This window comes from Glycine soja, chromosome 7 (assembly GCF_004193775.1).
Source record: "Glycine soja cultivar W05 chromosome 7, ASM419377v2, whole genome shotgun sequence".
Taxonomy (NCBI): Eukaryota; Viridiplantae; Streptophyta; class Magnoliopsida; order Fabales; family Fabaceae; genus Glycine; species Glycine soja.
The window spans coordinates 31,222,441-31,248,331 of NC_041008.1; positions in this window are offsets into that span (position 1 = coordinate 31,222,441).

Sequence of the window (25,891 nt, forward strand, 5' to 3'; positions counted from 1 at the left end):
AGATATCTCCTGTTTCTTACAAAAGATTTCAAAGGACTAACCGCTTGAGATATCTTTTTCCATTTCCCTTTATACAAAAGATTTCAAAGGACTAACCGCCTGAGATATCTTTTGAATCCCCCTCACAGAGAATTCAAGGGACTAACCGCCTAAGAATTATTTGTCTTAACACATTAGAGGGTACATCCTTTGTGGCACAAGTAGAGGGTACATCTACTTGGGTTGTTATACTGAGAACAAGAGAGGGTACATCTCTTGTGGATCAGTTCAAGTGGAGGGTACATCCACTTGGTTGTTCAAAGAGAACAAGGGAGGGTACATCCCTTGTGGATCTTTGCTTGTAAAGGATTTTACAAGGTTTTAAAGAAATCTCAAGGACCGCAAGTCGCTTGAGGACTGGATGTAGGCACAGGTTGTTGCCGAACCAGTATAAAACTCTTGTGTTTGTTTTCTTCTTCCCTACACTTTTAATTTCCGCTGTGCACTTTAATTATCGCTTTTACTTTTAGTTAAGTTTTTATTTCTGTTCTTTACTTTCTTAACTTAGTTGTAAAAGCCTAGTTGAATCTAGTAACATTAAGAAGGATAATTTTTTAATTAGTCAAGACACATTAATAATTATTTCAACCCCCCCTTCTTAATTATTTCGCGGCCACTTGATCCAACAGTGAAGTTTCTGAATGGCTTGTGATCTAAGGTGAAGCAAGCTGTGAATTATCAAGGTATTCGTCAATTTCCACTATTGGTGAACATGTGTAGAATCTGGGATGAAGACTCCCGAGACAGGGCAGCGTATTATCAAAGTATGGGTCTAATGAAGAAAAAAAAGAATGAATCCCAAAATCGGGGAAAACCATACCTGACTCCTCCTAAGCATTATGGTAATCGCCCCAACAATCAGAGGACTGCTGCTATGGTGTTTTCTGGTAGTAGTGGTAGCAAACCCACTACTTCATCAACTCAGATAGTTTGTTACAGGTGTGGTAAGCTAGGCCATATTTCTTCAAATTGTGTGGACAAAGATATGGCATGTTTCAACTATAGACAGAAGGGCCACATTCAGAGGGATTGCTCATATCTCAAGAAAGAACAAAATGGTTGAGGTCTGAATGACCAAACTGGATGTTTGAAAGCCACAGGAAGAGTCTTAATGGCATTGAAGCTTCAAAATCCAAAGATCTAATCCAAGGTAAATGTTTCATAAGTGGGATTCCCTTACTTGTTCTATTTGATTCTGATGCAACCCATTCCTTTATATCTTGTTCGTGTGTAGAGAAACTTAAGCTTTATGTGTCTATTTTAAATAAAGATCTGGTAGTAGAGACCCCAACTAGTGGTTCTGTGTTAACTTCTAATGTGTGTTTGAATTGTCCTATGGAAATTTCTGGTAGAACATTCTTTATTGATTTGATTTGTTTGCCTTTGAGCCAAATTGATGTTATTCTAGGTATGGACTAGTTATCTTCCAACCATGTCTTGTTAAACTGTTTTGATAAAACGGTGATGTTTGATGATTCTGAAGTGAGTAAGGATGAAATGTTTATCTCTGCCAACCAAGTTTTGACATCTTTAAAAGAAGATTCTCAAGTGTACATGATCTTGTCTAACCTGGAAGTGGAGACTAAGCTTTCCATGTGTGACCTCCCTATTGTTAGAGAGTTTCCTGAAGTGTTTCCTGAGGATATATCCAGTTTACCACCTGAGAGAGAGATAGAGTTTTCCATTGACCTAGTACCGGTGCTAGACCCATATCCGTAGCCCCTTATAGGATGTCTCCTATAAAGTTAGCTGAGCTTAAGCAACACTTAGAGGAGTTGTGGGATAAGAAGTTTGTGAGACCTAGTGTGTCTCCGTGGAGAGCACCACTGTTGTTAGTGAAGAAGAAAGATGAGACCATGAGGTTATGTGTAGACTACCGCCAGTTGAATAAGGTAACGATTAAGAACAAGTACCCTTTGCCTAGAAAATATGACCTTATGGACCAGCTGGTAGGGGCATGTATGTTTAGCAAGATAGACCTTAGATCCAAGTGAAGTCTGATGATATTTCAAAGACTGCTTTTAGGACCCATTATAGTCACTATGAGTATCTATTTATGCTTTTTGGTGTGACTAATGCCCCTAATGTGTTTATGGATTACATGAATAGGATTTTCACCCTTATCTTGATAGTTTTGTGGTAGTGTTCATAGATGATATTTTGGTATACTCCAAGACTAAAGAGGAGCATTGTCATACCCTAATTTCGTCCGGGGACCTTTGTTTGTTGGCATGCGACTTTCGCTTGACCGCCTCAAAATGTTTAAACACCCATCCTTATATAATTTGTAAAGTTTCGCAACATTCCGGAAGTAAAAAACAAGCATTGTTGCGCAATCCGTGAAGTTCCGCAACATTCCAGGAGTCAAAAAGAGCATCGTTGTGTAATCCGTAAAGTTTCACAAACATTCTGGAAAGAAAATGGATGTCGTTACAGAATCCGTAAAGTTTCATGAGATTTCGGAAAGAAAACAACCAAAAACACAAAAATGGGGGGTGAACTTATCAAGATAGGGGTGTAAATAGCAATTGGAAACTAGGCCCTTCCAAAACATTTTGGAAGTTGGGTTGCTTAAGGAGGAAGCAACTGGGCGGCAAGCTCCTCCATGTTTTTTAAAAATGGTTTATGGGGCTTCCATGGCTTGCATAATGCTTTCGTAAAATTTCCGAAAACCTTGGGTAAGCATATTTCACTTAACATTGGTTAAAGGGAAGAGAAAAAAAGATGAAATTCAAATCCAAAACACTTCCATAAGGCTTCCGTAACTTTTCCGTAAAGTACGAAAAGGGGAGAGAACTTAGTAATTGGGGTGCGCTTAGAAATCTTCCTCAAGAAGCTTCTAGGCGGCAAGCACCTCCCTTTTTCCCTATAAATAGGGGAAGGGGGCTGTTTCAAAATATTCAGGACCCCTTGGCTATGCATTTCGGCTATTTTGGGCAAAAAAACACGTTTTCGTGAAGAAAAATCAAGTCGAAGTGCTTCCCTAATGCTTCCGAGATGTTTCCGTAAGTGATTCTGTGGAAATTCTTCATCGTTCTTCACCGTTCTTCGTTCATTCTTCGTCGTTCTTCGGTCTTCAACCGGTAAGTTCCCGAAATCGAATCTTTCAATTCATTCTATGCACCCTTAGTGGTCCCTACTTGTTTTGTGTACTTTCACTTCCATTTCGCTTACTTTCAGTTTTCTTCTCTTCCGCTTTAACGAGTTTTTAACCATTTATTTAAGTCGTTATCTCGCCTAATAAATGATAAAATGAATTTCAACTGATCATTTGTGTTGTAATCTCGTTTAATCACTGTTAAAGCAAAATCTAACCGATCGTTCACGTTGTAACCTCGGTTAAACCAAATAAAGAAAAATAATAATAAAATAATCAAAAATATCTTGAAAATAATAATAATAAAATAATCAAAATATCTTTGAATAAAATAATCAAAAAAATCAATCGGACGATTTTCTTTGGAAGTTTCCTTGAATGAATTGACTAATAACCAAAGTGAAACTAAGGCTAAAATCAACTCACAAATCAAGCTTCGTCCGCAAAAGTCACTCAAAACCGTTTTAAGGTCCAATGCCTTAAACGGTCCTCTTTGTTTTTATCGCTTAACATGGACCGTTCAAAAGCATAAAATCAACACATAACTTTACCGCTTTTGCAATAACTATGTAGGTCTGATTTCCTCATCGCAATTGAGGATACGTAGGAGCAAAAGCCCCGCTTTTGTCGACCATCCCAAGAGATCGTTAATGGTCCAACGCCTTAACGTTTCTCAACTTTCAAAAACCAAGAGATTGTTAATGGTCCAATGCCTTAACGTTTCTCTCCTTTCAAAATCAAAAGATCGTTTAATGGTCCAACGCCTTAAATGACCTTTTGTTTGGTTAAAATATATCTTGCGAAAAAAGATAAAAACAACTTAACCAACGTTTAGTTCTGAAAGAACTACGTAGGTCGATTTCCTCATCGCAATTGAGGAATACGTAGGAGCGAGGGAAACACCCTTGTCGACCACAAAAAAGATAAAAAAATACAAAAAGGCATAAAAAGACATAAAAACATAAAAAGGGAAAAATACATAATTTTGAAGTCATATTTGTACACTTGATCGAAGGCTGTTGTCCCTTGTGATGGACGCGTGGTATGCTAATACCTTCCCCGTGCGTAAAAACAACTCTCGAACCTTTCACGATTAGAGTTCGTAGACCACACCTTTCTTGTTTTTCCGACGTTTTCCTCAAATAAACGTTGGTGCCGACTCCGCGCATTTTCCTCCCATGGAAGACGCACCCATGAGCCTCGCGTCGCCCTCCTGCCGAAGGGTAGGTTGTGAGAAGCATGAAGAGCACTTGAGGATTATGTTGCAAACCCTTAGGAACCGACAACTTTATGCTAAGTTGTCCAAGTGTGAGTTCTGGTTAAATAAATTTAGTTTCCTATGACATGTGATATACCAAGGCGGTATAGCTATAGATCCTTCTAAGATAAAAGTTGTACTTAAGTGGGAGATTGCTAAGTCTATGTTTGAGATTAGGAGTTTTCTGGGTTTGGCGAGATATTACCGAAGATTCATAGGAGTCTTCTCCAAGTTAGCCTTGCCTTTGACTAAACTAACTCATAAAGGTCAAGCTTTTGTGTGGGATGCCCAATGTAAGCATAGTTTCCAAACCCTTAAGGAAAAGTTGACGATCACTCCTATATTAGTTTTGCCTAACCCAAGAGAACCCTTTGAGGTGTATTGTAATGCATCAAAAATGGGTTTAGGAGGAGTGTTGATGCAGAATGGTCAGGTAGTGGCTTATGGTTCTATATAACTCAAGACTCATGAGATGAATTATCCTACCCATGATCTGGAGTTAGCTACTGTAGTTTTTGTATGTAAGATGTGGAGGCATTACTTGTTCGGATACAAGTTTGAAGTGTTTAGCGATCATAAAAGCCTTAAGTATTTGTGTAGTCAGAAAGAGCTCAACATGTGTCAAAGGAGATGGTTAGAGTTACTTAAGGACTATGATTTTGAGCTTAGCTATCATCCTGGCAAAGCCAATGTAATGGCTGACGCCTTGAGTAGGAAATCCCTACATATATCTGCCTTGATGGTTAGAGAGCTGGATCTCCTAGAACAATTTAGGGACCTTAGCCTTGCGTGTGAGGTTACCCCTAATAGCGTGAGATTGGGAGTTTTGAGGATCACCAGTGAACTACTTGGATTGGAGATATTAAAGAGGGCCAAAAGACTAATCCTTTTCTAAGGACTTAGATAGAAGCTATAGAGTTAGGGAAAGATAGTAGTTTCAATGTGGGATTGGATGGAGTCTTGAGACTTCAAGATAGAATTTGTGTTCCCAATGTGCCCAAACTTAGGAAGATGATCTTAGAGGAAGGCCATAGGAGCAACCTGAGCATCCACCCTGGTGCTACCAAGATGTATCAGGATCTAAAGATAATGTTTTGATGGTCCAACATAAAGAGAGAGGTTGGTGAGTTTGTGTATGCGTGTTTAGTCTGCCAGAAGGCTAAGATAGAACATCAGAGACCTTCAGGTAAGTTACAACCCTTAGAGATACCCTAGTGGAAGTGGGACAGTATCTCCATGGACTTCGTTGTAGGACTACCTAGGACCCCCAATGGTTTTGATTCTATTTGGGTTGTTGTTGACAGATTGACCAAATCCGCACACTTTATCCCCATCAATATTAGGTTTTCCTTAGAGAAGTTGACCTCCCTGTACATTAGTGAGAATATCAAATTACATGGTGTGCCATCTAGCATAGTGTCTAATAGAGATCCTAGATTCACCTCTAGGTTTTGGGAGAGTTTGAACAAAGCGTTGGGAACCAATCTTAGGCTAAGTTCAGCCTACCACCCTCAGACTGATGGCCAAATTGAATGGACCATTCAGTCGCTGGAGGACCTTTTAAGAGCATGTGTATTAGAACAAAAAAGGAGTTGAGAGTGTTTTCTTCCGTTGATAGAGTTCACCTATAACAATAGTTTTCATTCTACCATTGGCATGGCTCCCTATGAAGATTTGTATGGTAGAAGGTGTAGGACACCCCTGTGTTGGCTAGAACCTAGAGAGAACCTCACCTTAGGACCCGAAGTGGTACAACAAACCACTGAGAAGGTCAAGTTGATCCAAGAGAGGATGAAGATTGCTTAGAGTAGGTAGAAGAGTTATCAGGACAAGAGGAGGAAAGACCTTGAATTTGAGGTTGGTGATCGTGTATTCTTTAGAGTCTGGTCAAACTTTGAAATCCTAAAAACTCACACCTCGTTCTATTGTTCCTTTCCAAATTCTCAAAAGAGTTGGTCCTGTGGCATATCAAATTGCATTACCCCCATCTCTTTGTAGCCTCCACAATGTCTTTCATGTTTCTTAACTCCATAAATATATTCATGATCCTTCCCACGTGGTCGATTTAGATGTTGTTCAAGTAAAGGATAATTTGACATATGAAACATTGCCTTTGAGGATCGAGGATAGGTGAACAAAGCACTTAAGAGGGAAAGAGATTTTGTTGGTCAAGGTAATATGGGGAGGTGCATTAGGAGAAGATGCAATGTGGGAATTAGAGAGTTAGATGCAAGAAGCCTATCCAACCTTGTTTCAGTTAGGTAAATTTCGGGGGCGAAATTTCTAAAAAGGTGGGAGAGTTGTAACGCCCTGAAATTTCGATGATTGAAAGTAGATGTTTGATGTTTTTCTTGTGTTATTTGATTACTTGATCAATTTGGATGAGTTAAGGTATTGTGTGAATTAGCCATGTGCGATATGCTTAATGTGGATGTTGAGTTATGTGGACTTTTTTTGACTTAGGTTGAAATTATGAGATTTCAAGTTTTACTTAAAACTGTTCAACTAAAACTACAATCCTAGATTCGTTAACCGTTGGTTCGTTTTCAAATTTGAACTCCAGGCTTGCAACCCAATTCGGAGCACTCTGACCGTTGGGATTTGAAACATAACATTCTGAGTATAAGATATGAGATTTTAAACGAAGCGGTAAAATTTGAGCTGGATCAGCTCGCCCAGGCTAGGCAAATTTCACTTGGACAAGTGTTGCAGGCTACAAATACGTCCCACGGCGTAAAAGAGCCATTTTCTTTCTCCTTCTCTTCCCCTAAACCCTCCCCCAACCTGCTCCTCCTCCACCACCATTGACCACCAGTGATCGCCACGAGCCACTTTTGCTTGTCGTCGAACCACCGCAAGGAAAATAACAATTTAATCGGAGCAGAATATTGAAAACTCAACTCACGGATTCGGTAGAGAACGAAGCCTCCAATCCTTCCTTCACAGTTTCTTTGAGGTAACCGTGATTCTAAGCCTTCTCCTTGTTAGTTTAAGCCTATCTTTGCATCTCTTCTGCCTTGGGAACCATTATTGGATGTTTTTACAATTCCTTTGAAAAACCCTTGAAAAGAAGACGTTGTAAAAGTTGCTTTTATAAAATAGACTTTGTTTTTGTAACATTTGTTGAACCCTGGTGTCATACCCTAATTTTGTCTGGGGACCTTCATTTGCTAACATTTTGATTCTTGCTAGCCAAATTGAGCTACTTGACATGAGTTTCCACCCAATCCATAAGGTTTTTCGACGTTTCGGAAAAAAATACAAAAAATACTCAAAGGGGAGGGCAAAAGGGTCATTTTTACACTTTTTCAGACCCCTGGCTCGCCTAGGCTAGCCTCTGGCTCGCCTAGGTCACCAAAATTACTTCATGGTGAAGTAACCAGCTCACCTAGGCGAGCTAGGTTGCTTCAGAATGAAGTAACAACTCGCCTGGGTGAGCTACTTTTATCCTAAATGCCTTATTTTGCTATAAATAGGTGTGAGAAGGATGAAGTAAAAGGTCCCTGAGTTCCCTGAAGTCCAAAGGTCCAAAAAGAAGAAGAAAGAAGAGAAAACAAGGTCGAAACGCTTCTGAATCGCATACGTGATCAATTCCTACACTGTTCTTTGGTCGTTCTTCATTCGTTCATCGTTCGTTCTTCGTTCTTCATCCGATTAGTGCTTGCTTTAAGGATTTGAATTTGATTTATGGACCCTTAGGGGTCCCCTTTATTGTTTGTGCATCTTCATCTCCTTCTTCGATCATCGGTTATCTTTTTCTTTGTTTAAAGCGAGTTTCGACTGATCATTTATACTGTAATCTCGCTTACTCACCATTAAAAGAAGATTCAATCGATCATTTGTGTTGTAATCTCACTTAATCACTGTTTAAATGAATTTCAATTGATCTTTTGTGTTGTAATCTCACTTAATCATCGTTTAAATAAGTTTCAATCGATCGTTTGTGTCGTAAACTCTTTTCATTAATGTAAAATAAGTTTTAACCGGTCATTAACACCGCAAGTTATCTTAAAAAAGGATTGAAGGTTAATAAGCAAAAAAAAACCAAATAAAACCAACTCATAAACTTCTTCATTTCATCAAGAAAAATCAAGAGGTCGTTTCAAGGTCCAATGCCTTAACAATTCTCTCCTTTCAAAAACCAAGATGTCATTTCAAGGTCCAATGCCTTAACGACTCTCTCCTCTTTTCAAAAATCAAAAGATCATTTTGAGGTCCAACACCTTAAACGACTTTTGCTCGGTTAAAATCAATCTTTCAAAAAAGATAAAAACAATTTAACCAACAAAATTTCAAACTTAAAGAACTACGTAGGTCTGATTTCCTCATCGCACCCGAGGATACGTAGGAGCGAGGGCAACACCCTTGTCGACTGTTAGTCGCTTTATACAACTAATTTTTGTATAGAAATCATTTTCCAAAGCTTGTATAGTTCCCCAATTTATGGTTATTTTGGAGTAAATTTTGTAAATAAATCTTACTTTATGGTTTACGCTGTCTCTAGAACATTTCCATTGGATTTAATAAGGAAATCTGTGCATTTTCAGGTGAAAAAGAGGCTAAGTTTTGAATTTCAAAAAGTAGCAGTTGGGCTAAGCGTGAAGGTGGCACTAAGCGCAGCATCGCGATTTCAGAGCCTATTTAAAGCCTGTCTTGTGCAGAATTAGGGTGTACCTTTTTTTGACAGCTTCTACACACTTGTACAGAAGGCTTGGGCACAGAATTCCATAGCAGCCTTAGTGCCTATTTGGGGAAAAGAGCCCTAGAAGCAGAAAAAGAGGAACAACTTGTGCATTGAAGCCTAGGTTTTGTCATTTGAGAGAGATTATGTTGGATCAAGTGGCCTCAGAATAATTAAAAAGGGGGGTGAATTAATTATTAATGTACCTTGACTAATTAGAAACTTATCCTTCTTAATGTTACTAGATTTAATTAGGCTTTTACTACTAAGTTAAGAAAGTAAAGAACAAAAATAGAAACTTAACCAAAAGTAAAAGTGATAATTAAAGTGCACAACGGAAATTAAAGAGTGTAGGGAAGAAGAAGACAAACACAAGAGTTTTATACTGGTTCGACAACAACCCGTGCCTACATCCAGTCCCCAAGCGACCTGCAGTCCTTGAGATTTCTTTTCAACCTTGTAAAAACCTTTACAAGCAAAGATCCACAAGGGATGTACCCTCCCTTGCTCTCTTTGAACAACCAAGTGGATGTACCCTCCACTTGAATTGATCCACAAGAGATGTACCCTCTCCTGTTCTCAGTCACAACAACCCAAGTAGATGTACCCTCTACTTGTACCACAAAGGATGTACCCTCCAATGTGTTAAGACAAAGTTTTCAGGCAGTTAGTCCTTTAAAACTTTGTCAAGGGGAAACAAAAGATATCTCAGGCGGTTAGTCCTTTGATATCTTTTGTTTAAGGGAAAGGGAAGAATCAAAAGAATTCTCAGACTGTGTCATTTTGAATTCTTTGAAAAGGGAGAAGGGAGACACAAAAGAATTCAGGCGGTTAGTCTTTTGTTCTTTTGGAAAAGGGAGAAGATACACACAAAAAGAATTCAGGCGGTTAGTCCTTGGCAAATTCTTTTTGGCAAAGGGAGAAGAGAATAAAAAGATATAGCACACTTTTGTTTTTTGTGAAAGAGCAACGTTTGGAAACTAGAAAACTTAGAAAGCTTTTGGCAAAGGAAGAAGAAGAAGAAGTTCAAGAAGATGTTCAAAGTGATTCAAAGGTTGTAAAAGAATATATGAAAAAGTTATTGAAATGCAAGTCAAGGTCTGGTCAAAACTTGTCACTGGTAATCGATTACCAAAATCATGTAATCGATTACACAAAGCATTTTATGAAAAGATGTGACTCTTCACAATTGAATTAGAATTTCAACGTTCTGATACAGTGGCAATCAATTACCAATATATTGTAATCGATTACACCATTTAAAAAACAATTGGAACGTTGCAAATTCAGTTAAAAGATTTTGAGATCAAACTTTGCCACTGGTAATCGATTATAGGAAACTGGTAATCGATTACCAGAGAGTAAAATCTCTGGTAACTTAGAAAATTTTGAGAAAAACTCTTTTGAAAAACAAAACTATGCTATGTTTGTTTTTTGAAAAATCTTTTCAATACTTCCCTTGTGAAGTCTTCTTGATTTCTTCTCTTGAATCTTGAATTCATCTTCTCTTGAATCTTGAAATCAAACTTCTCTTGATTCTTGAATCTTCTTGATTTCTTCTCATGAAACTTGAAATTAAACTTGATCTTGAACTTGTTGACTCAATCTTGAAATCATTCTCTTCGGCTTTTTGTCATCATCTTTGTCATCATCAAAACTTCTTGAATAAACTTGATTCATCATCATGAAGCTTGGTTCTACAATCTCCTCCTTTTTGATGATGACAACCCTAAAATCAAGAAACACATACACATTCTTTTTCCTAGTCGATCACTCACTTAATTGTCCATATTCTCCCCCTTTGTTATTGAGTTTAAGCTTCACTTGAAATTAAGTTATTTAATTATATGAGTTCTTGATTTAATCCCTATTTTCTCTGAAATTTGTATTTATAAGCAGCAGGGACACGTTGTAATCGATTACATCTTTTGATAATCGATTACACTTAGCCTGACTCGCTATAATCGATTACATATTGTGGTAATCGATTACCAGAGAGCATTTTAGGAGAACTAAGTGCTGAATGAATTCTTAGAGTGAAAGGATTTGAAAAGGGGTCAAAATACTTTATATCTAAAAACTCTTATATGAAAATAAATATATATAACATAATAGATTTTTGAAAAAGCTTTATGAATGACTTTTAAGCAAGTAATTCACATATCATACTAAAAATCATGTAAGAATCATAGGCACTATCAAGTATTTGTTTTAATAATAAACTTCGTGCTTCGAGAAAGAAAATAACTCAATCAAACATATAAGCACATACTCATAATAACAATCAATCAAGACAAACAAATAAAATTTTGTTAGTCATCGTATAAACAAGTTTAATTGAAAGGAAAATTTCAATCAACTTAATTTAAAAGAGAATGGTTTTGATGTTACCTTTTTCATGATTCGAGTGCTTAGATCTTTAAAGATGGAAGTCAGACTTTTGTTTTTCTTACTTAAACTTCTTGAGAGATGTTCTCATCACTTTCATAGTCCTTGGATAGAAGGTTGATCTCCTTCTCCGAACCATCAGATGAGTCATTGTCATCCCAAGCAATATACACCTTCTTGGATCTTCTTTCTTTTAGCTTTTTTTCTCATTCTTCCCGGGCCATGACTCATTTGAAGGGCAGTTTGCCTTTATGTGACCGGGTTGATTACTGATCAAGGCGATACCCAAATCAAATAAACATTAAAATGCAGTATCTAGGAAGTGATCATAGGTCGTCTCCCAATGAGCAATGATTAAACAAACGTTCATAACAATAATAATAAAACAGTAACGAAATGCGTGTTTGTTTGTTTTTGTAATTTCAACAGCAAGCAAACTTGAATTAAGAAATAACAAAACTAAAACATGTTGTTTCCCCTTGATTCAAAAGCAAGTCTCTTATCCTAGGTTACGAAAATTTATCCCTAATCAGTTCAACCACTTAATCCAACCCAAAATTAATTTACTAAGCGAAAATTAACATAAGGCTATCATTATGTGATTAAGCAACACATACACCAATTAATCCCTCTCACATGTCCATTAAGCATGAACGAAACTGATCATTAAGCATGAACGTAAATTAAGCACAGAGACAATTAATCAAGCACTAAGCATGCATGGATTTGTTGGATCAAGTGGCCTTAGAATAATTAAGAAGGGGGGGGTTCAATTAATTATTAATGTACCTTGACTAATTAAAACTTATCCTTCTTAATGTTACTAGATTTAATTAGGCTTTTACTACAAAGTTAAGAAAGTAAGGAACAATAATTGAAACTTAACCAAAAGTAAAAGCGATAATTAAAAGTGCACAGCGGAAATTAAAGAGTGTAGGGAAGAAGAAGACAAACACAAGAATTTATACTGGTTCGGCAACAACCCGTGCCTACATCCAGTCCCTAAGCAACCACCTGTTCTTGAGATTTCTTTTCAACCTTGTCAAATCCTTTACAAGAAAAGATCCACAAGGGATGTACCCTCCCTTATTCTCTTTGAACAACCAAGTGGATGTACCCTCCACTTGAACTGATCCACAAGAGATGTAACCTCTCTTGTTCTCAGTTACAACAACCGAAGTAGATGTACCCTTTACTTGTACCACAATGGATGTACCCTCCAATGTGTTAACACAAAGTTCTCAGGCGGTTAGTCCTTTGAATCTTTGTAAAGGGGAAACAAAAGATATCTCGGGCGGTTATTCCTTTGAAATCTTTTGTTTAAGGGAAAGGGAAGAATCAAAAGAATTCTCTGACTGTGTTCTTTTGAATTCTTTGAAAAGGGAGAAAGGAGACACAAAAGAATTTAGGCGGTTAGTCCTTTGTTCTTTTGGAAAAGGGAGAAGAGAGACAGAAAAAGAATTCAGGCGATTAGTCATTGTTGAATTCTTTTTGGCAAAAGGAGAAGAGAATGAAAAGATATAGCACACTTTTGTTTTCTGGGTTTGGAAAATAGAAAACTTAGAAAGCTTTTTGGCAAAGGAAGAAGAAGAAGAAAGATGAGTAGGAAAGGTTTCAAGATTTCTCAAATGTTGTTCAAAGAAGTTCAAAAAGTTGTAAAAGTTATTTGAATGCAATTCAAGGTCTTGCTTTTATAGACTCTTCATGTCAGGTCAAGAAAACCATTGGAAGAGTTATAACCTTGAGAAAATCTTGAGAAAACCATTGGAAGAGTTACATCTCTTGACTTTTTATTTAGAACTTGTCACTGGTAATCGATTACCATAACCATGTAATCGATTACACAATGCATTTTATGAAAAGATGCGACTCTTCACAATTGAATTTGAATTTCAACGTTCAGATACACTGGTAATCGATTACACCATTTAAAAAACATTTGGAATGTTGCAAATTCAGTTAAAAGCTTTTGAAATCAAACTTTACCACTGGTAATCGATTACAGAAAACTGGTAATCCATTACCAGAGAGTAAATACTCTGGTAACTTAGAAAAATTTGAGAAAAATTTTCTTGTAAAACAAAATTGTGCTATGTTTGGTTTTTGAAAAATCCTTTTCAATACTTCCTTTGTGAAGTCTTGACTTGTTGCTTTTTGGTTTCTTCTCTTGAACCTTGAAATCATCTTCTCTTGAATCTTGATTTTGAACTTGTTGACTCAATATTGACATCATTCTTTTGGGCTTTTTGTCATCATCAAGACTACTTGAATCATACTTGATTCATCATCATGAAGCCTGCTTCTACAGGATTAATAGCAACAAATACATAGCAATTGGTGAAGGGGAAAAACTGATCAGAATTCAATAATAATATCAAAACATCAAAGAGAGTTGTGCTTGATCCTCAAGAGAAAACAACACTGGAGACTCAGCCTTCCATTAATCAGCAGAAACGAAAACGAATTCAAAGGCAGAGGCAGAAAACGAAATTGCAATTTGAAGCAGAAAACGAAATTTGATTGCTACATGAGCAGTGCGTGTGAACAGTAACACAAAACCGAAAATGCAAAACCCTAAAATTTTTCTCCTATGTCAACAGTTTGCCTTCTACTAAAACCCTGGTCTTGTTATATAGGTCCTCAGCCCCAAAGCTTACAAATCTATTTTAAGTCCAAGTCCAAAAACAAAATAAAATAAAACTGGACGAAATAAAATAAAATTATCTGCTCTCTTCAAGTCCAAGCCGGTTCAGCCCAATTCCAGATCCAAGCCCAATTGCTTATAATTCTCCTGAAATTAAATTAAAAACACAAAATTAGTCAAGTAGGCCCAAATGATAAGACTGCATAATTAATTTGACGATTAAGGCTAATCAGTAATTAAAATGGTGACAAAAAGGGTTAAGAAATAAGAGAAAATAATGACACATCAATTACACCTATAGCATTTAAGTGTAGGAGAAACTTCTTGGGATCTCTTCCCATTGTTGAAGTTATGGCTTCTCTCCATTCTTCTATTTTTGACGAATTTATGAAACTTCTTCACAAAGAGTGAGAAGTCCTCTTCATCATCAGATTCTTCTTCTTCTTCTTGCATTGAGGAGGAGGCTTTGAGTGCTATGCTTCTTTTCCTTTTGTCGGTCTCTTCATTTTGGTTGAGACGTTGAAGTTCCATTTCATGTTCCTGCAATTGGCCAAAAAGAGTGGCAAGAGAAATAGAGGAAATATCTTTACTTTCAGAAATGGCAGTTACCTTGAGCGTTCATTCCCTACTTAAACATCACAAAACTTTATTGATTAAATCTTCATTTGGAAAGATTTTTCCTAAGGAGGCAAGGTGGTTGACTATGTGTATGAATCTTTTCTGCATGCTTTGGATGTTCTCATTAGTGTTCATCCTAAATAATTCATATTCATGTGTAAGAGTGTTGACTCTAGATCTTTTCACATCAGTGGTTCCTTCATGTGTAAGTTGGAGAGTATCCCACATCTCCTTTCATTTGAACAATTTGACACTCTAAAATATTCATCTATTCTTAGGGCAGAAGTAATAATGTTTTTGGCTTTAAGATTATATTGGATTCTTCTTCAATCTTCTTCAGTCCATTTATCTCTAGGATTTTCTATTGTTGTGCTAGTGCTTGCATCTACTATGGTGGGTACATAAGGTCCTATTTCTATTGCTTCCCAAATGTTTAAGTCTATGGCTTCAATAAAGATTTGCATTCAGGTTTTCCAATAGTGGTAACCCTCACCATTAAAGATAAGTGGCCTATGGATGGAGTTTCCTTCAGGAAACAAAGAATTTGAGGAGGCCATGAATCTTGAAGTTGTGAAACTTTTATCAATAAACCTGCTCTAATAGAACTTGTTGGATCAAGTGGCCTCGAAATAATTAAGAAGGGGGGGGGGGTTGAATTAATTATTAATGTGTCTTGACAAATTAAAAATTTATCCTTCGTAATGTTACAAGATTCAACTAGGCTTTTACTACTAGGTCAAGAAAGTAAAGTACAGAAACAATAACTTAACCAAAAGTAAAGCGGCAATTAAAAGTACAAAGCGGAAATTAAAGAGTGTAGGGAAGAAGACAAACACAAGATTTATACTGGTTCGGCCGGAATTCGTGCCTACATCTAGTCCCCAAACAACCAATGGTTCTTGAGATTTCTTTCAACCTTGTAAAATCCTTTACAAGCCAAAGATCCACAAGGGATGTACCCTCTCTTGTTCTCTTTGAACAACCAAGTGGATGTACCCTCCTCTTGAACTGATCCACAAGAGATGTACCCTCTCTTGTTCTCAGTATAACAACCCAAGTAGATGTACCCTCTACTTGTGCCACAAAGGATGTACCCTCCAATGTGTTAAGACAAAGAATTCTTAGGCGATTAGTCCCTTGAATTCTCTGTGAGAGGGATACAAAAGATATCTCAGGCGGTTAGTGCTTTGAAATCTTTTGTATAAAGGGAAAGGGAAAAAGATATCTCAGGAGGTTAGTCCTTTGAAATCTTTTGTAAGAAACAGAAGATATCTCATGCGGTTAGTCCTTTGAAATATTTTTTCAAGAGGGAGAAGGGAAGAAACAAAAGAATTCCCAGGCGGTTAGTCCTTTGAATCTTTTGGCAAGAGAGAAGAAGGAATGAAGAGGAAGAGTAGCACAAGTTTTTGAACAATGAACTTTTCTTGGATGAGAAAGTATTGAACAAAAAATCTTAGAAAGAAGTTGAGAAATGAATCAAAAATTTCTGTAAAAAAACAAGTTATTGAAATTCATTCCATGGTCACATATTTATAATCATTTGATGACTCAAGTTAAAGTTTGTAACTCTTGGCAATTTCTTTAAAACTAATCACTTTAAAAGGTTGTGACTCTTTTGTAAACTAGTCACTTTTAAAAGTTGTCACTCTTGAAAAAATCTTCAGAAAACTAGTCTCTTTAAGAATTGTGACTTTTGGTAATTTATTTTTCGAAATTAGTCACTGGTAATCGATTACCATCAAGGTTTAATCGATTACACATCAACAGATGTGACTCTTTATGTTTAAATTTGAAAATCAAAACATTTAAAAACACTGGTAATCGATTACAGAAGTTTGAAATGATTTGAAAAAGTTTTATCACAAGTTGTGACTCTTGAAATTTGAAATCTAACATTTTAAAACATTGGTAATTGATTACATGCTCATGGTAATCGATTACAGCTTTGTAAATCAGTTTTGAAAACAATGCTGGCTACTGGTAATCGATTACTACCTTCTGGTAATTGATTACCAGAGAGTAAAAATCTTTGGTAAAAGATTTTGTGAAAAATTCTTGTGCTACTAAATGTTTTGAAAAACTTTTTTAGTACTTATCTTGATTGAGTCTTCTCTTGATTCTTGTATCTTGATCTTGATTGTTCTTGAATCTTGACTCTTGAAACTTGATTATTCTTGAATCTTGATTCTTGAAGCTTTTTGACTCTTGATTCTTTTGAACTTGCTTAACTCTTGATTCTTTGGCATCATCAAAATAATCTTGGAAGTCATTGCTTCCACAATGTAAATACCTAATATCTAATCGATTATGTTTTCTGTGTTCAATGCTTCATTCCATGCTTAATGTTTGTATGCTTTTGGTCTGATCACCCACTTGTGTGCACAGTTAGGTGACTTTAGCATTGGGAAATGTACTATCACCTTAGAACTTGATTGAATCAGGATCGAAACTTAATCTTACATGACGGATTTACGGGTTAAGTTTTGGTTTTAATTATGCTATTACAATAATGATGTTTAGTTTAGGCCTAGTCTTACATGAGGGATCTGCGGACGAAGCTTAGGCTAAATTAGGCTAAACTTTCGTAAGCTACTTGAGCTAAGTCTAGTCTTACATGAGGGATCTGCGGACGAAACTCAGTTTAAGTTATTCTAAACCTAAGAGGGTTGTCTAAATCGGGTGGAGTCTTAAATGAGGGATCTGTGGACGAAGCTTGGATATTAAGCTTGACGAGGGATCGAGGGTTTAGTAATTTAGGCTACAACATATAACACAAGAGCATGATTGATTAGAGAAATATATTTCTATGCATCCGCTTGTTTGTTAGAAAGACCCAACATATCAACCTACTGCTGTCATTTTCTTTACTTTGCATTTTTATAGTTTTTAGCATACAAGTTTAGTTTAAATTCTGCTTGAAATTATCACTTAGACATGTTCTCTCAACAATGCTTCAATTTTGAACTTAATTTAGGCTAACATTAGTTTCCTGTGTTCGATACTCGAATTCATCTATTTTAATTTTAAATACTTGATGATCCGGTGCGCTTTCTGGTAAACCCCCATTGAAATTTCCCTAAGACATAAATGCACAAAAAGTAACTGCAATGGGGAGTGATCATCGAACCCAATAATATCAAAAACATAGAAAACATAAAATGTATAAAAAAACATAAAAAAGGGAAGATACATAATTTTGAAGTCATGTCTTGCACACTGATTAGAGGTTGCCATCCCTTGGGATGAGTGCGTGGGGTGCTAATACCTTCCACGTGCGTAAACAACTCCCGAACCCTCATTTTCAAAATACGCAGACCTTCGACCTTTCCATTTTGGTTTTCTCGATGTTTTCCTTGAATAAACGTTGGTGGCAACTCCACGCGTTTTCCTTCAATGGGAGACGCACCCTTGGCCCATCTGAGAGGCCTTTTCGTGCCCTCACCGAAGGGTAGGTTGCGATAGTTGACGACCCCACTGGGAACTATTAGAGAGTTAGGCCATTCAATCAGTGTGAAATATTTTTATCATGACTTCTTCTTTATTCATGTTCCCTTTTCCTTTTATCTTTTGTTTGTGCATATTTGTACATAACCTTTGCTATGTTGTTATGTTTGGTGTGTGTTTGTCTATCGATTACATTCATAGTTAGAAATATTTTTCTACACACATGGCACCTACACCTTGCACACACATTGAGATATTTGGCCCTATACCTGGGTCTATGTGAGCCATAAGGAGTGGAGGTTGATCTGTGGTCATGTTGGGTCTTCGACTAGCTTGATCACAGTGAAGCCTCATCTAGAGTTTTCCTCTTTTAGTGATGCATTGTTGTTGATAGTCCCTATTTCCATAATGTATTACCTAAGAGGATGATATCTCTAGAGGCCAGTAAGTTACACGAAACCACCCTTGGGGATTATCACTAGAAAGGGGACTTTTGGATCTTTTTCATTAGATTCCTGAATTAGGGGCACATAGAAAACTCCAACATATTCCTTCATGGCATCGCAATAGGCATATCATTCCTGCATCATATTCGTGCATTGCATTTGCATAAATCACTACATTATCATACGCCTTCATTTAGCATGCTTTTGTTCTGCCAATAGCATACATTCTATTTTCATCATTTGCATGTCATGTTCACTCATGCATGATCCTTGCATTTTCATTTAAAAAAACAAAGAAAGAACAAAAAGAAAGTCACACCACATTCTTAGTCACATGTATTGGGTGTAGAAGCATATGTGATATGAAGTTTTGATGATGCCAAAAATGAGTGCTTTTCATGTTTGATCCAATTCAAGAATCAAGAAATTCAAGAAGAATGATGAAAATAGTCCATAGGATCGTAAAAAGAATTTCTTAGATGATGTTGCACAGGTTTGGCTGAGGAAAATATCTTACAAATCATTTTAGTAAAACTACGTTTTCAAAATAAGATGTTTTTCTCTCTGGTAATTGATTACCAGTAGCTAAATGCTTTCTGAAACAAATTTACAAATTTTGAATTTGAAATTTAAACTGTGTAATCGATTACCAGAAGTTAAAATTATTTGTAATAACTTTTAGAAATTTGAATTTAAATTTTAAAAGCATGTAATCGATTACAACAGTTGTGTAATCGATTACCAGACACGAAAATTTCAAATTTCAAGTCTGAAGAGTCATAACTCTTCAGAACTAACTGTGTAATCGATTACCACATTTATGTAATCGATTACCAGTAAGGAAATTTTAAAAATAATTCCCAAAAGTCACAACTATTCAAAAAGTTTTTGAATGGCCATCAAAGGCCTATAAATAGGTGACTTGGGATTCAAATTTCCTTAGAGTTTTTCTGAACAAAATCGTCTTATCCTTTCAAAACCGAATCTCAAGCAGGTTGCTTGGGGACTGGACGTAGGCACAGGGCGTGGCCGAACCAGTATAAAAACTGAGTTTGCATTCTCTCTTCCCTTAAACTTCTTTTATTTATTGCAGTTTATCTTTTGCTTTAAATAAGTTTAGTTTGAATTGTTTTTTTTTTAGTAATTCATATTAAGGGTGCATTATTAATCCAAAAGAGAGTTAAAATTTTAATTGGGGAATGTTTTGTATCTTAATTCAACCCCCCTTCTTAAGATACTGAGGCCACTTGTTTAACATTGGGTACCATGATAATGGCTATAAACCAACCATGTTGGGATTATACACCCATTTCAAAAAAAAAAATTGAAAATGATGTGAACATGGTTCCTAATGCATGGTTAACTAGGAAAATGATGGTTCCTAAGGCATCTCATGTCAATCTCATAATTGAGTTTGTCATGCATAGCATAAGTATGCCCGAGTCATTCATCTCTATGAGATGTTGTCAAAGTATTAGCGATCAAAATTGCTATTCCTTGGATTATGGGGTTGAACCAAGCACATGTTCATCAAGTCAAGGTCAAGTATGGAAGTAACCAGCTTGCAAAAGTTGGGGCGGAAGATGGATCAAGTTACATTGTTTCTTTGTCTACTACCAACACATAATTGTGCCAATTTATGAAAAAAAATTGAGGATTGTTGACGTCCGTGTGTTATTTCCAGTTTCACTTTGACAAGATGTGATGGACCATGTTTGTTATGATGAAAATCTAAATTGAGTCAACCCTATGTCCTGTGCAAAATTTGCAATACTTCAACAATGCATCATTGGCATACATCCATGCTTTGCATTGGTTGCATTGCTCATTGCATTCTTTCCTTGAAATAAGAACTATAATCATTATTATCAAAAGGATGTGCAAGAGTAATGAGTGAAATAGAGGAGGTGCAAGAGCGGATGAAGGCCGATATGGAGGCCATGAAAGAGAAAATGGCCACAATGATGGAAGCCATGATGAGCATGAAGAAGATAATAGAGGTCAACGCGGCTACAGTTGCCACTACCAGCACCGTTGCTGGGGTGGATCCAACTCCCCTATTTGGCCTCAATCAAGTAAATCATCCAGCCTCATATAAGGTAGCCCAGGGAGGCGAAGCGTTAGGAAGTACGGGCGGCCCCCATTTTATGTAAGTTCAAAACAAGCATTCTTTCCCGCCATATGGCTTGCCTCCTGATTATATGCAACCAAATGTGGCACACACTCCTAATGAGAACGCCGACAACTCTGCACCCGTACCTATTGAGGGCCAACAACCCCAATCTGATCACGCACATATCCCTCATGATGTAGCCCCATGTGAGCTTGTAGACCTTGGATCTTCTTCATCAATGCAGTCCTTAGCTTCTTGAAGATTAATGGAAGTAGAATGGACAAGGAGAAAGATGATTGGAGATGCCACTTCAAGGAGAAGATGAGTCAAGAAGAAGCTCACCATCATAGGAAGCCATGGATAAGAGCTTGAAGGTAGGAGAAGAAGAATGGAGGGAGAAGGAGCACGAAATTTTGTGCCTCAAAAGAGGTCTGAACTTTGAAGTGTAATTCTCAAATGATCAAAGTTGAAAAAATGCACACACCTGGCCTCTATTTATAGCCTAAGTGTCACACAAAATTGGAGGGAAATTTGAATTTCTATTCAAATTTCACCTGAATTTGAAATTGAATTTGTGGCACCAAAATTTCACTAATTATGATTAGTTAATTTCAGTTATGGTTCAGCCCACTAATCCAAGATCAAGTCAAGATTCTCCACTAAGTGTGCTTAGGTGTCATGAGGCATGTAAAGCATGAAGGACATGAACAAAGTGTGACTATATGATGTGGCAATGGGGTGTAGTAAGCAAATGCTCACCTCCGCCTCTAAAATTTAATTGGATTGGGCTTCTCCCAATTCAATCAAACTTATTTCCTAAAACACACATCCTGTGAATGTATGTATACATGATTTTGATGATGTCAAAAGAAGAATCAAACAAGGCTCATTTTACTTCAAGATTAATACAAGATTGTTTCAACAAACAAAGCGTTGATTCAAGATTTCTTCAAGATCAAGCCTTGCCTCAAAATGAAAAGATTTCAAGTCATCCAAGGCACATGTAATCGATTACCAAGGCACATGAAAGTGTGTAATCGATTACACATCATATGTAATTGATTACCAAAGACTCTGAACGTTGGGAATTCAAATTTTAAATAAAGAGTCACAACCGTTCAAGAAAAATTATTGTGTAATCAATTACACTAATTCTGTAATCAATTACTAGAGAGGATTTTCAAGGAATATTGCCAACAGTCACATCTTATCATTTGGATTTTGAATGGCCATCAAAGGCCTATATATATTTGTGACTTGGGACGAAATTGGAGAGAGTTTTGCTTGGCAAAAATGTCTTATCCTCTCAAAAGGCAATGAGAGAGATTCCAAAAGAACTTCATTGTCAAATGCTCTCTCAAAAGAAATCCTTGGCCAAACACTTGCCAAATCTATATGGATTCTTACATGATCTTCATTGTAATATTCTTCTCTTGAAGAGAGATTTCTTCTTCCATTCTTCTTATTCAATAAGATTGGCTAAGAGACTATGAGTCTCTTGTTGTAAAGCATCTGAACTCAAGGGATGGGTTGTCCCTGTGTGGTTCAGACTTTGTAAAGGATTTTACAAAGATAGTGGAAATCTCAAGTGGGTTGCTTGAGTACTGGACGTAGGCACGGGAAGTGGCCGAACCAGTATAAATTGTGTTTGCATTCTCTCTTCCCTTATCTTATTTATTTTGTTGCAATCAATTATGTCTTGCATGTTTAATGAACATTGTTAAATTGATTGTTGTTGCTTCTTCTGCATTCTAAGCCTATCCCTCTTAAGATTATTGAGGACAAAAGGTCCAACACATCCAATATTCACTTGATGCATGTGAAATTACAAAACTACCCCTAATACAAAAACTAGTCTAGGTGCCCTAAAATACAAGGGCTGAAAAATCCTACAGTTCTAGGGTACCCTATCTGCATTATGGAGCCCTAAATACAAGACCAAAAATAATGAAATCCTAATCTAATATGTACAAAGATAAGTGGGCTCATACTTATCCCATGGGCCCGAAATCTACCCTCAGGCTCATGAAAATCCTAGGGCCTTCTCTTGCATCTCTAGCCCAATCTACATAGAGTTTTCTATCTAATGCCCTTACGGGGTAGGATTGCATCATTCCCTCTGATGTAGCTCCATTGGGGCTTGTAGGCCTTGGATCTTCTTCATCAATGGATTCCTTTGCTTCTTGAGGTCTGATTGCAGCGGAATGGAGAAGGAGAAAGATGAATGGAGATGCCACTTCAAGTAGAAGATGAGTCTAGAAGAAGCTCACCACCATAGGAAGCCATGGATAAGAGCTTGAAGGAGGAGAAGATGAAGGGAGGGAGAAGCACAGAAGGAGCACGAAATTTTATGCCTCAAATGAGGTCTTAACTTTGAATTACAATTCTCAAATGATCAAAGTTGAAAAAATGCACACATATGGCCTCTATTTATAGCCTAAGTGTCACACAAAATTGGAGGAAATTTGAATTTCTATTCAAATTTCACTTGAATTTGAAATTGAATTTGTGGAGCCAAAATTTCACTAATTATGATTAGTGAATTTTAGCTATGGTTCAGCCCACTAATCCAAGATCAAGTCCAAGATTCTCCACAAAGTGTGCTTAGGTGTCATGGGGCATGTAAAGCATGAACGACATGCACAAAGTGTGACTATATGATGTGGCAATGGGGTGTAGCAAGCAAATGCTCACCTCCCTCTCTAAAATTTAATTGGATTGGGCTCTTACCAATTCAATTAAATTTATTTCCCAACACCCACATCAAATATTCACTTAGTGCATGTGAAATTACAAAACTACCCGTAATACAAAAACTAGTCTAGGAGCCCTAAAATACAAGCACTGAAAAATCCTATATTTCTAGGGTACCCTACCTACATTATGGAATTCTAAATACAAGGACCAAAAATAATGAAATCCTAATCTAATATGTACAAAGATAAGTGGACCCAACCTTGGCACATGGGCTCAAAAATCTTCCCTGAGGTTCATGAGAACCCTATGGCCTTCTTCAGCAGCTCTAGCCTAATCCTCTTGGAGCCTCTTGCTCATGGCTTTGGTAATTGGTCCCTTTCTAGGGAGGATTGCATCATCCCCTCACCCTTGAAGAGGATTTGACCTCAAATCTGTTGGTTCCTCCTCCTCAATATTAGCTCCACCTGCAAAAGGAATTAAATCAGAAATATTAAAAGTGGTGTTGACTCCATACTCTTCTGGGAGGTCCAACCTATAGGCATTGTTATTGATCCTCTCCAAGACCTGAAAAGGTCCATCCCCTCTAGGGCTAAACTTGGATTTCCTTTTAGTACGGAATCTATCCTTCCTAAGATGGAGCTAAAACCAGTCCCCCTCATTAAGAACTAGCTCCTTTCTTCCTCTATTGCCTTTAGTTGAATACACCTTTGTTTGGTTCTCTATTTGGTTCTTAACCCTCTCATGCAACTTCTTTACAAACTTTGACCTAGATTCCTCTTCTTTATGTATAAAAAAAGTGTTAAGTGGGAGAGGAATGAGGTGTAAGGGTGTTAGGGGATTGAACCCATAGACAACCTCAAAAGGGGATTGCTTGGTGGTTCTATGAACCCCCCTGTTGTAGGCAAATTCTACATGAGGAAAATACTCATGCCAAGACTTATGGTTGCCTTTTAGAAGAGCCCTTAAAAGGGTGGATAAAGACCTATTCATTACCTCTGTTTGCCCATCAGTTTATGGATGACAAGTGGTAGAGAAAAGAAGCTTATTTCCTAGCTTGGCCCATAAGGTTTTCCAGAAGTGGCTAAGGAACTTAGCATCTCTATCTGACACAATGGTCCTAGGAAAACCATGGAGTCTCACAACTTCCCTGAAAAAGAGTTTTGAAATGTGGGAAGCATTATCCACCACCACAAAGATAGAGTCTACACCTCTTTGGGTTCTAGGAAGCCCAAGGACAAAGTCCATACTAATGTCTACCCAAGGTGCAGTGGGGATAGGTAAGGGTGTGTATAGCCCATGAGGCATCACCCTAGACTTGGCTTGTAAACAAGCCATACACCTAGTGCAATGCTTATGGACATCTTTCTTCATATGGGGCCAATAAAACTTTTCTTTGAGTACGACAAGGGTCTTTTCTATCATAAAGTGGCCCATGAGCCCACCTTCACGGCTCTCTTTCACAGATAAATTCCTGATGGATCCTTGGGGTATGCAAAGCTTTCCCTCTTTGAACAAATACCCCTCAGCCAAATAGAATCCATCTTGGGCCTTTTTTCCATAACTGTCATAAATGGGAGAGAAATGTTCATCTAAAGCATACAAGTCCCTAATGTTATCAAATCCTAAAATTTGAGATCCTAAGGAGCAAAACAATGTGTGTCTCCTAGAGAGGGCATCAGCTACCACATTTTTCTTTCCCTTTTCGTATTTGATAACATATGGAAATTGCTCTAGGTACTCTACCCATTTTGCATGCCTTTTGTTAAACTTGCTTTGCCCTCTAATGTACATAAGTGATTGATGATCACTATGAATGACAAATTCCTTGGAAATAAGGTAATGCTCCCAAGTTTAGAGGGCTCTTATTAAGGCATAAAGCTCTTTATCATAGGTGGGGTAGTTGAGGGTGACACCATGAAGTTTTTCACTAAAATAAGCAATAGGGTGTCCACCTTGTAACAATACAGCTCCAACTCGCACTCCAGAGGCATCACATTTTAGCTGAAAAGTTTTAGAAAAGTCAGGAAGAGCTAGAACAGTTGCCATAGTAAGGTTTTCTTTGAGTAAAGCAAAGGCTTGCTCTAGTTTTTCAACCCAGGAAAATGCCACATTCTTCTTCACCCGCTCATTGAGAGGTGAGGCAATTGTAGAGAAATTAGGAACGAACCTTCTATAGAAGCTTGCTAACCCATGGATGCTCCTAATATCTCCCACAATTTTTGGGGTGGGCCATTCTTGGATGGCCTTGATTTTCTCAGGGTCCACTTGGACCCCATTTCTACCAACTACAAACCCTAAGAAAACTATATTATCTACACAAAAGGTACACTTCACTATATTTGCATAGAGGGTGTTTTTCCTAAGGAATAAAAGAACTTGCCTGAGATGTCCTAAGTGATCATCTAGGCTCTTATTGTACACTAAAATATCATCAAAATAAACAACTACAAATCTACCTATGAAATC